The sequence below is a fragment of the Bubalus bubalis genome, chromosome 9 (genome assembly GCF_019923935.1).
Source record: "Bubalus bubalis isolate 160015118507 breed Murrah chromosome 9, NDDB_SH_1, whole genome shotgun sequence".
Classification (NCBI taxonomy): domain Eukaryota; kingdom Metazoa; phylum Chordata; class Mammalia; order Artiodactyla; family Bovidae; genus Bubalus; species Bubalus bubalis.
This window is the reverse complement of record NC_059165.1, coordinates 7,832,480-7,847,142: the sequence shown is the minus strand read 5'-3', so window position 1 is coordinate 7,847,142 and position 14,663 is coordinate 7,832,480. Positions and strand designations below refer to the sequence as shown.

The window sequence follows — 14,663 nt, the reverse complement described above, 5'->3', positions numbered from 1 at the left end:
GACTTTTGCTTGTTGGGAGCTTTTTAATTACTGTTTCAATGACGTTACTTGTGATTGTTCTGTTCATATCTTTTATTTCTTTCTGGTTCAGTCTTGGGAGAGTGTCCCTTTCTAAAGATTGTCTGTTTATTCTAGGTTGTCCACTTTATTGCTGTACAGTTGCTTGCGGTAGGCTCTTAGGACCCTTTGTGTTTCTCTGTGTGTCGGTTGTACCTTCTCCTTAATTTCTGATTTTATTCATTTGAGCCCTCTCCTTTTTTTTTTCTTGATGAGTCTGTTTAAAGGTTTATTAATCTTTTCAAATGACCAGCTTTTACTTCTGTTGATCTTTTCTATTGTCTTTATTCATTTCTATTTCACTTTTTTTCAGCTCCAATCCTCATGATTTCTTTTATTTTACTAACTTTGGGTTTTGCTTGCTCTTTTTTCTCTAATTGCTTTAGGTGTAAGGCTAGGTTACTTGGGACTTTGCTTGTTTCCTGATGTAAGTTTGCATTTTGCTGTCAGCTTCCCTCTTATCACTACTTTAGCTATACCCCATAGGTCTGGGATTGTCATGTTTTCATTTTCATTTTTCTCTAGCTTTTTCTTTTTTTTAATTTCCTCTTTGGTGAAAAGCATTTTAGATTCAGCAAATAGCAGAGTTTGAAAGGGATTGACTTACCCTACTCCTTTCACAGAAACAGAGACTGAGTTCGCCACAATACCAAGTATTATAAAGGTTGTCCAAATTAGATAAGCAATCACTGGCATCAAATTAGTTACGTATGAACATCAATTATAGGGAGAAACTTGATGATAATGCTTTTTTTCAAATAGTTAACACAGAAAAGACAAGAAATGAGAATGTAAAGAGAGAAGGATGGTTGGCAAATAAGCATATGAAACGATGCCACACATCATATATCATCAGAAAATGTAAAGTAAAACAGCAATGAGATACCGCCACACACCTATTAGAAGGCCCCAAATTCAGACCACTGATGACACCAAGTGCTGGAGAGGATACGGGGCAACAGGAACTGCCATTTGTTGCGGATGAGAATACAGAATGGCACAGCCATTTTGAAGACAGGTTGGCAGCTTAGAAAACTAATCATATACTTACCATGTGATTCAGCAATTGCACACTTTGGCATTTCCCCCGAAGAGCTGAAAGCTCACATTTCCACTAAAACATGCACACAGATATTTTTAGCAGTTTTATCCATAGTTGCCAAAACATGAAGCACCATGAGTCTTTCAGTAGATAAATGGATAAACAAACTAGGATCCATTCAGATGATGGAGAATTATTCAACACTAAAGAGAGGTGAGCTATCAGACTGTGAAAGGACATGCAGAAATCTTAGATGAATATTACTAAGAGAAAGAAACCAACCTGAAAAGCCTGCATACTGTTTAATTCCAATTATATGACATTCCAGAAAGGGCAAATCTATGGAGACAGTAAAACCCAGACTGCCCAAGGTTTGTGGGTGGGGTGGCGTGGAGGATGGGAGGGTGAATAGGCTGAGCACAGAGAAACTTTAAGGCACTGAAAATACTGTCTATGTATGATACTGTAATAATGGGTATATGTCATTAGACATGTCTCCAAGCTCATAAAATGTGCAATAACAAGAGTAAGCCCTAAAGTAAACTATGGGCTTTGAGTTATTCTGTGTTAATGTAAGTTCATCAGTTGTTAACAAATATACCTCTCTGCTGGGGGATGTTGATAACAGGGGAGGCTTTCAGGTGTAGGGGCAGGGAGTATATGGAAAATCAGGAAATTGCCCCTCACTTCCATTTTTTGCTGTGGACCTAAGCCTGCTCTAGGGCTTCCCTGATGGCTCAGCTGGTAAAGAATCTGCCTGTAATGCAGGAGACCCCTGTTCGATTCCTGGGTCGGGAAGATCCTCTGGGGAAGGGGAGTGGGAATACCCACTCCAGTATTCTTGGACTTCCTCCGGGGCTCAGCTGGTAAAGAATCTGCCCGCAATGCGGGGGACCTGGATTCGATCCCTGGGTTGGGAAGATCCCCTGGAGAAGGGAAAGGCTACCCACTCCAGTATTCTGGCCTGGAGAATAACATGGACTGTGTAGTCCATGGGGTCACAAAGAGTCAGACACAACTGAGTGACTTGCACTTCACTTAAGCCTGCTCTAAAATATAATCTCCATTAAAAAAAAAAAAAAAGGCTAGAAAAGTTTGAGAGAGGTTGTCAGGGATTGTTAATCTGATCCAGATTGTCTTGGTGGAGTTCAGTGAGCTCAATTCAAAGGGTCAGTATCTTCACTCCTATAATGTGCTGAAGAAAAATTGCCCTGGACAAGGTAAACTGGCACAGAAGATTTTATTCAAGGCTATTGTGGGTGTGCTTACTGCAGTAGGGGAGAGACTGAGTTCAGTTCTGCTAAAACAAAAGGTGGAAAGCTTTTAAGGATTGGGGTGAATTAATGGAAAAGCTCTGGAGGACATTGGCAAAGGTGACGAGACCATCCGTGCTAAGTATTGCTTATCGGAGTCCAGCTTCTGCCTTCTCACAGAGGCTTGGGGATGGGGCACTATCTTTCTTGACGATCACATCTTGAAAGGATGTGTCCCAGGGCCTAGAGGAAAACTTTCTTGGGTTTTAGCACAGAGAAGATTTAGTTCCCAAAGGGGTGGAGAAAAAGCTTACCATTGAAACTTTTCTAAAGGAAACACTCTAAGGAAAGAAAGATCAGGCATATAGTCAGGAAGACCCTTAGCTGTTCAAGCTGAGGAGAAAGTTAAGGCTGTCTTGGCCTGTTTCTGCTCCTTTAGAGGTAACTTTTTGTCTATATTCACACATACGTTTTACAGTTGTTTAGATGAGTTATGTGATCCTTATAAGAGCTTCCCTGATAGCTCAGTTGGTAAAGGATCCGCCTGCAATGCAGATGATCCTGGTTCGATTCCTAGGTCAGGAAGACTGAGAAGGGATAGGCTTGTTGCCATCAATTTGCCATGAAGAATGGGACATTCAGGGAAGTAACTGTTTACCCAGAGTTCTAAAATAAGGACTTGAATGGGGGTTACATTTAAGTTTTTGGCTGTTAGACAACTAGACTCATTCTCCCATTTAGTTATTTCTTTTAAATAACAACTAATATTTGGGTAATATTTACAGTTTCTACATCACTTTCATGTAGATTATGCAGTTTGCATTTCACACCACGGAAGAAGTAGAAAGACTATTTTCAGTTTTAAACTCTGAGAAATTAAATGACTTTCCAGATAATGAGATTGGATCTCAAATCTCATTTCAAATAATAAGATCCAATCTCCTGGTCACAATAACTAATTAATTAGACATGTATTTAGACAAATACACAATATATGTTCAGATTCTATGTCAAGAGCTAGGGATTCAAAAGGAAGCAAGGTCTCTGCCCTCATGGAGCTTGAAGCCTAATGACAAAAAGAGTGAAAAGAAAGCAGCGTAAGAATGAGATAACCATGGAGCAGTGATGACACGGAGAGAAATTGTCACCTGTCAGAGTGGGTGGTTTGCTTTGGATGAGGTATTTGGGAAAGGCTGCTCTTAGCAGTAGACATTTGAGCTCAGTACCGGCATAATATGGCTTCTCAGGGGGTGCTAGTGGTAAAGAATCTGCCCGCCAGTGCAGGAGATGTAAGAGACGTGGATTCCATCGCTGGGTTGGAAAGATCCCCTGGAGAAGGGAAAGGCTATGCACTCCAATATTCTGGCCTGGAGAATTCCATGGACTGTATAGTCCATGGGGTCTCAAAGAGTCTGACAAGACTGAGGGGCTTTCACATTCATATGCATATATATATATATATATATATATATATATATATGGTCCATTAGTTTTTACAGTTTCAAGCATCCACTGGGGATCTCAGAGTGTACCCTTCATGGATAAGGGGGAACTTTTTGTACAGATAAAGCTGATGTGGAAGAGGGGCACTGGAGTCAGACCCCTCAAGGTTTCTGAGCCGTTAGAGGGAGCTGAGATTTTACTCTACAATCCATGAAAATTCACTATAGTATTTTCAGCTGGAATCTATAAGATGTGACTTACCTACACCTTCTGGCCTTTTTCCTCCTAATGTTTGATATTCATAATTAGGAATTGCTTCTGTGGCCTGCTACCATCAACCTTCTACCTATGAAAATAGATGAAGGGAGAGAGGAGACGAGCATGGTTAGGAAGTCTGGGACTGAAGCTATCCCACTCATTGTTATATGGAAACACTCCTTGTTATGTGGAAACACTCCTTCAGAATGCCGGGGGAATGTGATACAGCATCAGTATTGACAGATGTCTGTGTCCTGCCAACAGGGGAGATCCACATGGGATATAAACACCACTGGTACCTTGCTATTCAAAGTTGTTGGCATGTTGCCCTGCAAATTTATTTCTTTTTTGAGAGATCATGTTTATTATTAGTGTGTCAAGGTAGTATATCAAGACCAGATTACAAGTGAAAACAGCCAACATCCTGCACAGGAGATTCAGGAGGAAAGTGGTGATTCTTTCTTGAGTCTGAGCACATGGAGTCTTAGATTTAAATTTAAGATGCACTTGGGGAAGAATGTGATGAATATATCGAAAGTTAATGGGAATAAAAAAATAAAAGGTGTATGACCCACAGTATTACAAATGGATTTTTAAAACATTTTTTCAGCAATTTGTATCATAGATTTTTTAATCCCTTTAACATCTTGAAAACAGAACTTTCACAGAGATTGAGTGACTTTCAAGTCAAGCAAATTAGTAGATGAAAGGTGATCATACAAGAATATTTTTTCTGATGGGAAAGGCTGAGATGAATAAAGACCCTTAAGATCAAAATGCTAAAACGATTAAGCCAATTGAGTAGCAATCAGCATACTTTTCTGTATACAGAAGAGTATTTTCAGCAGTGTTCAATGAGATTAAAAAAAAATGCTATCTGAATGATGAAGTGACTATGCAACTATTAGAATATGGGAAGGAAAGCTGATGGCACTTCTGTCCCCCGTGATTTGCAGCACTTCCTTCTGTACGGTTGGTGGTCTTGTTACAGGCAGAAGGGCCCACTCAGCACCTCCAGTGTTAGATATTTCCTACTTAAAAAGTAACATCTGGGAAAGATCAGCGATGAATGTGTCAAGAGCTCCTAGTGTCGCAGGATGACGCTCACGTGAGTACAAGTGCGAACATGTTTTTTTCCTGGGAGTAAACAGCCTTTTCCTTTTCTCCCTAGACTTTAATAGAGTATATTCTCATGAACATCTAGATGAGTTCTGTCCTTGCTTCACAAACCCTGCTTCTAGGCTGTCTCTTTGGTAGATGCTCACAGAATCTTCATCCTGCCAGGCACGTGCGGCTGTTTTTGATTGTCAGCTATGAAAGGTACCTCCTGACCCTTGCCTATGAGGGTAGCTTTGGCAGAATTGTAAAGAAGGAAGAGAAGGTGATTCTGTGATGTAGCAACATTTTAATTGATACAGTTCCTTTCCTGCTCATGTAGGTCTTAAAACTCTGCTGGTGAGTCTTCCCTGGGGAAGTCTTGGGCATTTATTCTCTAGAAGTTCTTGGGGCTCTGGTATATTCATTTGACACTGTTTCTCTTTGGTGTGATTTTATGTTTATAAATTAATGGGTATTTTTTCCCTTTGTAATGAGGCACAGGACCAGTTACTAGGGAAGAAAGGAGAATAATTTGTGGGGAAAGAGAAATACAACAAAACTTTCTAGTTTCCGTGGAGCACTGGGATCCACTGCCATGATGTGGAAGCATTTTGTGAATCTGCAAAGATCTTCAAGACTAACTGTAGTTTACCATGGTTGTTTCTTAATGATTTTCAGCAATTTCAAATGCTTGAGGCTTAGCTTAGCATGCATTTCTGGATTTTTAAAATTAGGTCTGTATATATCAGTCTAATGGATTGATGGAACTTTTATGACTGGTTTTAAGATTTAGGCAAAGGAAAAAGTACTTTATCCTTTTATTTGGTAGTCATTTTCTTGATGGAGAATGAGGTGAATACAAGGGAAATGTTTACTGCTAGGGTATTTTGAATATTTTTGAACTTCTTTGTAGTACTGGGCTTTGAAGACTTAGATTCCACTGTAAGAGTTAGATCTTGACATTTTCTTTATCCAGTGTAAAAATAAACTTCATGAAATAAAGAAAAGTTAAGATTTTATGTTGTTTTAGAAGAAATGTATGCGTTTTTCACTTAATTTTATCTGCTGATAATTTGGTTACTAAGAGGTCCATAAATTCTCCTTTTATAAACTGGAAAATTATATTGCCAGTGAGTCTTCTCTGTGGAAGTCTTGGGCATTTATTCTCTAGAAGTTCTTGGTGATCTGGTATATTCATTTGAATATATATGAAATATATTAAAATTATAGGATGATTTACTGAGGGCAATATATTTGGAACAACATCCAAAGGTTTTATAATCTCTACCTCTTCAGTGAGAAATATGGTTTAACATCCTCCACCTGGATAATTTTGTTTCCTGTATCAATCAGACATGTCATCTTGTTTCCACTCTCATTGTTTTTTTTTTTTTTTTCAAAGTTTTGCGCTTTTAATGCAACTGAGAAACATTTCATAAAATTTTTAACTTAATATGCCTTAACACATCCCCACTTTCATTGTTTTCCTCTGGGATGCATTTAAACCCTCCCTGACTTGTCTCTTCACCTTTCTCAAATGCCACACCCAGCTCACTGCTCATTTCAGGAGAAGGCCAGCTGCGCTTTGGTGAAGACTTGGCCCTGAGTCTGGTTTTTGCAAATAACACTGTGATTATGGTGAATTACTTTGCTAATAGTCTTTCCTCTACATGTCTCAGAGAGTTTGTGATGGGGAGAGGAGATACAATACCCTGAGGTGCTTTTCAGGATAAAGTACCATGTAGAAGTAAAAGCATCATGATTTCTGAAGGACAGAATGTATTATATCATCCCCTTCCCTCTTTTTTTGGCTGTGCCACAAGGCATGTGGGATTTTAGTTCCCCAACCAGGGATCGAACGTGTGCCCCTGCAATGGAAGCACAGAGTCAACCACTGGACCACCAGGGAAGCCCCATGTCGTTCTCTTACTCCAAAAAAATATTCATTTATTCATTACTTAAATAATCAATTTAAAGTTTCCTATGTTTCAAGGACTCCAGTGTCCTGCCTTAACATAGTCCTCACTTACCTTTCTGATCCTGTTTCCCCTTTCGCTTTCTCATGCTCTCTTGATTCCAGTGACGTTTTTCAAATTCTAAGGTTTATGGGGGTCCTTCCCCAGATATTCAAATGAACTGTTTCATTTATGAGGTCTTTCATGGCACCATTCTTCTACATACGGAAGCAATCTCTCATATATTTGAAAAATGATATCTGTTTTTCTTTATTTCTTCACTTTCTACCTTTTTTATAGACAGGCCTTATCTCCTATACTATACGGATAGTATAGTATAGTTCCTGAATCAGGTCTTCTTATCCCCAAATGCCTAGAACATCCCTTTGCACATTCTAGCTGCTCTGTAAATACTGGAATAACTATTTTTAAAAAAGCCTCTTGTTTTTCTTTGAAAAAAAAAAAATCTTTTCTAACTTCACTGGGGTATAACTGACAAGATTTTAAGATACCGAATATTGACAGTGGTTTTCCAGGTGGCACAGTGGTAAGGAATCTGCCTGCCAGTGCAGGAGACACAGGGGATGGGAGTTTGATCCCTGGGTCAGGGAGATCCCCTGGAGGAGGAAATGGCAACGCACTCTAGTCTTCTTGCCTAGAAAATGCCATGGACAGAGGAGCCTGGCAGGCTACAGCCCGTACCTTTGGGGTCAGTCATAACTGAGCGACTGAGCAGGCCGCACGATTTGATGTACTTACCCTCTTTGTGAAGACGCCTACCGTTGAATTAATGAACACATCTGCCACCTGACACATTTACCCTTTTGTGTGTATGTGTGACACATTTTAAGTTCTATTATGAAATTTCAGATACGTGATACAGTACTGTCAACTATAGTCCTTGAAAGATCCTTGGATCTTTTGTTACACTTGAAAGTTTGTACCTTTCTAGCAACATCCCCCTGTTTCCCTGTCCTCAACCCCTGACCCTGTCATCTTTTAACTGAAGGTTTGTTCCCCTGTAGCAGCACCCTTCTAGAAATCTTCTCCCATTGCCCCCCAGCCCCAGCCCCTGGCAATTACTCTTTTACTTTCTTTCTAGGAGTTTGACTTTGCTGTTTTTTAAGATTCTACATGCAAGTGATATCATGCAGTAGTTGTCTGGGTCTGGCTTGTTTCACCTAGCATAATGCCCTCCATTTTTATCTATAATGTCATAAATGATAGGATTTCCTTTTTTAAAGGTTGGATGATATTCTTGTCTGTGTGTGTGTAAAAACATATTCTTGATCCATTCATCTTTTACAAAAACTTAGTTGGTGTCCATACCTTGGCTATTTGAGGAATACTGGCACCCCACTCCAGTACTCTTGCCTGGAAAATCCCATGGATGGAGGAGCCTGGTGGGCTGCAGTCCATGGGGTCGCGAAGAGTCAGACATGACTGAGCGACTTCACTTTCACTTTTCACTTTCATGCATTGGAGAAGGAAATGGCAACCCACTCCAGTGTTCTTGCCTGGAGAATCCCAGGGACGGGGGAGCCTGGTGGGCTGCCGTCTATGGGGTCGCACAAAGTCAGACACGATTGAAGCGACTTAGCAGCAGCAGCATCAGTGAGCATGGAAATACAGATATCTCTGCAAGATAATTTTTTCATTTCCTTTGAGTATACCCAGAAGTGGTATTGCTGGATCTTGTCGTAGTTTTATTTTAATGTTTTCAGGAAGCTTCTTACTGTTTTCCAGAGTGACTGAAATAATAGTTTGCATTCCTATCGGCTGTGTACCAGGGTTCCCTTTTCTCTACGTTCCTGCCAACATTATCTCTCACCATTTTTTTATACCAGCTATCCCAACAGGTATCAGGTTATATCTCATTGTGGTTTTAACTTGTGTTTCCAGGATGATAACTGATGTTGAGCACCCTTTCATGTACCTATTGTCATTTGTATGTCTTCTTTGGAAAAATTTCTATTCAGTTTCTTTGTCCACTTATTGTTAATAATTTGGTTATTTGCTTCTTTTGCTGTTGGGTTGAGTGAGTTACTTCCGTGCTTTGTGTATTAACCTCTTGCCGGTTGCATGGTTTGCAAATAATTCTACCATTTCATGGGTTGTCTTTTCTTCTTGTTAATGTCTTCCTTTGCTGAGCAGAGCATTTTAGTTTGACTTAGTCCAACTTTTTAATTTACTTTTTTTTCCTTTGTTTTTAGTATCAAAAAAAAAAAAAAATCTTGCCAAGACCAGGGTCCAAGGAGCTGACCCATATGTTTTCTTTTAGGAGTTTATGGTTTCATGTCTTACATTCAGATTTTTAATCTACTTGGAGTTGATTTTTATGTATAGTGTAAAGATAGGGGTTCACTTTCATTCTTTTGTATGTGGCAATCCAACTTTCCTATCATGGTGTATTTCAGAGACTATCTTCTTCCCATTGTATATTTTTGGCTTTGTCATAAATTAATTGACCATAAATGTGTCGGTTTGTTTCCGGGCTCTGTAATCCATTCTTTTGTTTCACATGTCTGTTTTTATGCCAGTACCATAGTTTTGATTATAGTAGTTTTGTAATACAGTTTGAAGTCAAGCAGTATGATGTCTCCAGTTGGTTTTTTTTTTTTTTTTTTTTCCTGTCTCAAGATTGCTTTGACTCTTAGGGTCCTTTTGATTTCTTACAGATTTTAGGATTGTTTTGTCTATTTATGTGAAAAATGTCATTAGAATTTTGATACAGCTTTCTTTGAATATGTAAGACACTTTGGATAATATGGGCATTTTAACAATATTGATTCTTTTAATCCACGAGCATGGGATGTCTTTCCATTTATTTTATCTTATTCAATTTGGTTCATCACTGTCTTTCACTTTTCAGTGTATAAATCTTTCACTTTCTTAGTTAAATTTATTCCTACATATTTTACTCTTTTTGATGCTATAGTATTGGATTGTTTTCTTAATTTTTCTTTTTGAAAGAGAAATTTATTTTCTCATTCCCTTGAGTTCTTTTTAAGAGGTTTTTGTGCTTTATTAGTTCAGATCAGTTCAGTTCAGTTCATTTCAGTTCACTCAGGCATGTCTGACTCTTTGTGACCCCATGAATCACAGCACGCCAGGCCTCCCTGTTCATCACCAACTCCTGGAGTTCACCCAAACTCATGTGCATCGAGTCGGTGATGCCATCCAGCCATCTCATCCTCTGTCGTCCCCTTCTCCTCCTGCCCCCAATCCTTCCCAGCATCAGGGTCTTTTCCAATGAGTCAACTATTGGCATGAGGTGGCCACAGTCTTGGAGTTTCAACCTCAGCATCAGTCCTTCCAATGAACACCCAGGACTGGTCTCCTTTAGGATGGACTGGTTGGATCTCCTCGCAGTCCAAGGGACTCTCAAGAGTCTTCTCCAACACCACAGTTCAAAAGCATCAATTCTTCGCTGCTCAGCTTTCTTCACAGTCCAGCTCTCACATCCATACATGACCACTGGAAAAACCATAGCCTTGACTAGACGGACCTTTGTTGGCAATGTAATGTCTCTGCTTTTGAATATGCTATCTAGGTTGGTCATAACTTTCCTTCCAAGGAGTAAGCATCTTTTAATTTCATGGCTGCAATCACCATCTGCAGTGATTTTGGAGCCCCCAAAAATAAAGTCTGACACTGTTTCCACTGTTTTTCCATCTATTTGCCATGAAGTGATGGGATCAGATGCCATGATCTTCGCTTTCTGAATGTTGAGTTTTAAGCCAACTTTTTCACTCTCCACTTTCACTTTCATCAAGAGGCATTTTAGTTCCTTTGTGCTTTATAGGTCCTAAAAAATCTTTCTGTTACTATGATAACAGTGGCAAGTATGTAAAGATAGCAAAAATATACAAATTTGATTAGATGTCAACCTTCTTTTTTTAATTGAAAGCTAAGTACTGAGCAAATCCTTCATTTAAAACTATTCTTCCTTTCTGTGAGGAGATTTTCCAGTGAAGGTTATCAATTTCCTTTGACAATCCCCTCAAGTTAGTAATTTGTCTCGCTTGGAGTTTGTCAGGGACAAAGTGCTGTAATGTTGGAGATGAGAGGTGAAGAATAAGAGAGGTGATCTGGCTTGTTATTTGTTTAATCCCTTGGCCATATTAGAATTAATGTGTATGTGTTTGTAGGGGTGGAGATGAAAGTGTCCCAGGAAAAGTGGGCAAAGGATAGATCTTTAGAACTTAATTGGGAAAATTTTGCAAGTTTTTCATTTGATCTTTCTGACAGTTCAGAGTATTTAATAGCCATCATATCTTTGTGTGTTTGGTGGGACATGATATTCTCTTATTTCATTAAAAGAATCTAATCTGATATAGAAGTGTTCCACCATTCCCAAAAGATAATAAAGATGGAGGGAAGAGTCAGATTCATTAAATGGAACATTTTCTACAAGTTCAGTCTGTACTTCTCGTATGTAGGTTTTTCAGTTCCTGTAGTTGTGTAATAAAACATCCTGAAAATTAATAGCACAAAACATCATTTATTATATTCACAGTTTTATGGGCTTGTCTCTGCTCCACAATTTCCATGGCCTAAGCTAGAAAGTTTGAAGGCTGGAGCTGGATTATTTGAAGGGTTCTTTGGGTGCCTCCCTCTGCCTGTGTGGTCTCTATATGTGAACTTGCCAAATTTGGGGCAAGACCCTAGGGTAACTGAAGTCTTATAAATTGGCAGAGTGCTGCTCCCAAGGCTCATGCCCAGAAACAGATGGAAAGCCAGTGAAAGCCAAACTGCCTCTTTTGACCTAATCTTAGAAGTCACGCAGCATCTCTTCTTGTGTTGTTCGTCAAGGTGATCACAGTGTCCTACCCAATTTCCGGAGGAGTGAAAATAGACCACACTTTTTGGTGGGAGAGAGGCAAGGATCTGGGAAGCTAAGTGGGACCATAAATTTTATCATGACCGTTTTTTGGAAAATCCTACCAGTGCCTGTCCTAAAATTTCAACTTAAACTCTGATTTAGGAATAAAATTTAACTTAAATTGCAGTGCTAAGTCATGGGTTGAGAATCTAAGTCTATTTCAGATATTACTATTCTAGCTTTATTGTTACTTTTTGAAGGAACTGGAATTTAAAAATTTTTTTCCTTGGTGAGTTGCCCCAGGATTGCTCATATGCTTGAGAGCAAGAAACAAAATTAAATGGACATACTTAAACAAGTATATGCTCCTGGAATAATTTCCCCAGAAGTAATGACCATTTTGAAATAATTAGAATTTCAAATTGTGTTAAAATGGGTTTCATTTTGCTGACCTGCTTCAGCAGATGCTAACCAAGCTTGGGAGGACTGCTCTAATTTCAGCATATGATATCCAGAAATGTGAGCATGGACGACATCATGACCTTGAGGGATGGAATCATGCCCTTTCTAGCAGAGCCTTTTATTTCTAAAATGTGTTCTACTTCCAGCAGACCTGACTCATTAGTGCCTGTCCCCTTTCCATGTTGTTCTGGATGGCCAAAGCATCATTACTGAGAACCTCTCCTTTGTGCAGGGCACACTTTTCCCCTAATTGCTTTGCATAGAGATGAGTGCTTTTTTAAGGTTGAAGGCTTTGGATCAGATAAAGACTGCTATTGAGCTAATCAGAGCATGTGTGGGAGGGTAAAGGGGTCAATGTTTGTCTCAAAACAGAAATTTTTCTCTGCTTTTTTCTCTTTTCAAATACGGATCTATTCTACAAACCTGAACATTTGCTTATTGTTGTTTTGCTTTATTCCCTTCTGCATATTTGCTTCCTCTTTCACACGAATACCTCTTAAACACACATATGCATGCATGCACACTCTCACACACATTAATTTTAAGAAATAATAAGTCAGTATCTTTATGATATGGGCTGTCTTTTAGAAAATGATTTATTTTGCAAGGTTGTAAATACTGCAATCATTTGGTATATTTCTGTTAACCCACTCTAAATTTATACTTTACAGAGCTGAAATCAGAGAATATATACTTTGTCGTGCAACTTTATGTTTCTGGAATAGTCATGCTTCTAAAATATATCATAATTTATTAGAGCATAATGATCGGCCCCTTTTTAACAGATTTTACTGATAGGTTGATAGCTTAAGCTTATACTTTAAGTGCCATTTTATTATCCACTATAGTTGTTTTTGTGATTTTGATTTAACTTATTATATTTTTGCCTTGAGATAATTCATGCAAAAAATGCCATTCAGGAAAGTAGACTACAAACCTGTATAATTCTTTATGCATTTCTTTTTATATAGATGAGGAGAACTAAAGTGCAAATGAATCAATACTGTAAATTTAATTTGTTTTTTTTGCAATCTTCTATTTCTCTTAATGTTATTTCCTTTCAGAATCTAAGGCTCTGAAGACATAGGCATCTTTCTCTGAGTGTTTTGAACTTTCTTCTGAAGTCTAGGCTATATCAAACATTTAGTTGTTTGCTATGAAATTTAGGTGACTTAATAATCTTTTTATATTCGACAGTAATATCAACAAAATGTTAACTATCTGCTCTGAACCTAAAATGCTACCATATATATGAAAAACAGGTAATTTCTACTTTATTATATATATAGTAAAACTTTGTTTCAAAAAATGATTTTTAATGGGCAGACTCCAAACCACATCTTCTTCATAAAAACTCTGTTTTTTTTTGTTTTTTTTTTTTCCCATACTGTCCTGTCAGTTCTGTTGGTCAGAATTAAGTCATAAAATTTAGAATAATAGTATTTTTATTGTGACTTCTGCTTAGTTCAGTTCAGTTCAGTTGCTCAGTCGTGTCTGACTCTTTGCGACCCCATGGATCTTTCCCAGCATCAGGGTCTTTTCAAATGAGTCAGTCCTTCGCATCAGTGGCCAAAGTATTGGAATTTCAGCTTCAGCATCTGTCCTTCCAATGAATAATCAGGACTGATTTCCTTTAGGATGGACTGGTTTGATCTCCTTGCAGCCCAAGGGACTCTCAAGAGTCTTCTCCAACTCCACAGTTCAAAAGCATCAATTCTTTGGCGCTCAACTTTCTTTATAGTCCAATTCTCATATCCATACATAACCACTGGAAAAACCATAGCCCTGACTAGATGGACCTTTATTGGCAAAGTAATATCTCTGCTTTTTCATATGCTGTCCTGGTTGGTCATAGCTTTTCTAATAGCATAGAAGCATAGCATCTTCTAATTTCATGGCTGCAGTCACCATCTGCAGTGATTTTTGGAGCCACCCAAAATAAAGTCTGTCATTGTTTCCCCATCTATTTCCCATGGAGTGATGGGACCAGATGCCATGATCTTAGTTTTCTGAATGTTGAGCTTTAAGCCAACTTTTTCACTCTCCTCTTTCACTTTAATCAAGAGTCTTTTTAGTTCTTTGCTTTCTGCCATAAAGGTGGTGCTGCTTCCAGCCATAAGCGTGGTGTCAAGACTTCTGCATAACAAGAGATAAAATTATATGTAACTCTGGACAAATTTTTAGAAGCCATTCCTTTGTAAGTTGAAAAAGGCTTGAGCTTGTGTTCAGATAGTTGTTCAGTGCTGTTATGCTTTTCATTTGGTTCAGTT

General features: G+C 38.6%; 1 long non-coding RNA gene across 1 annotated transcript in view; it reads left to right on the top strand.

The window, feature by feature from the left end:
- The first annotated feature begins 4,102 nt into the window (after positions 1-4,102).
- Positions 4,103-14,663, top strand: part of LOC112586804 — a 234,802-nt gene continuing 224,241 nt past the window's right edge. The window contains exon 1 of the long non-coding RNA XR_006641363.1: positions 4,103-5,508. This is a non-coding gene — a long non-coding RNA (uncharacterized LOC112586804). The remainder of the gene's footprint in view (positions 5,509-14,663) is intronic.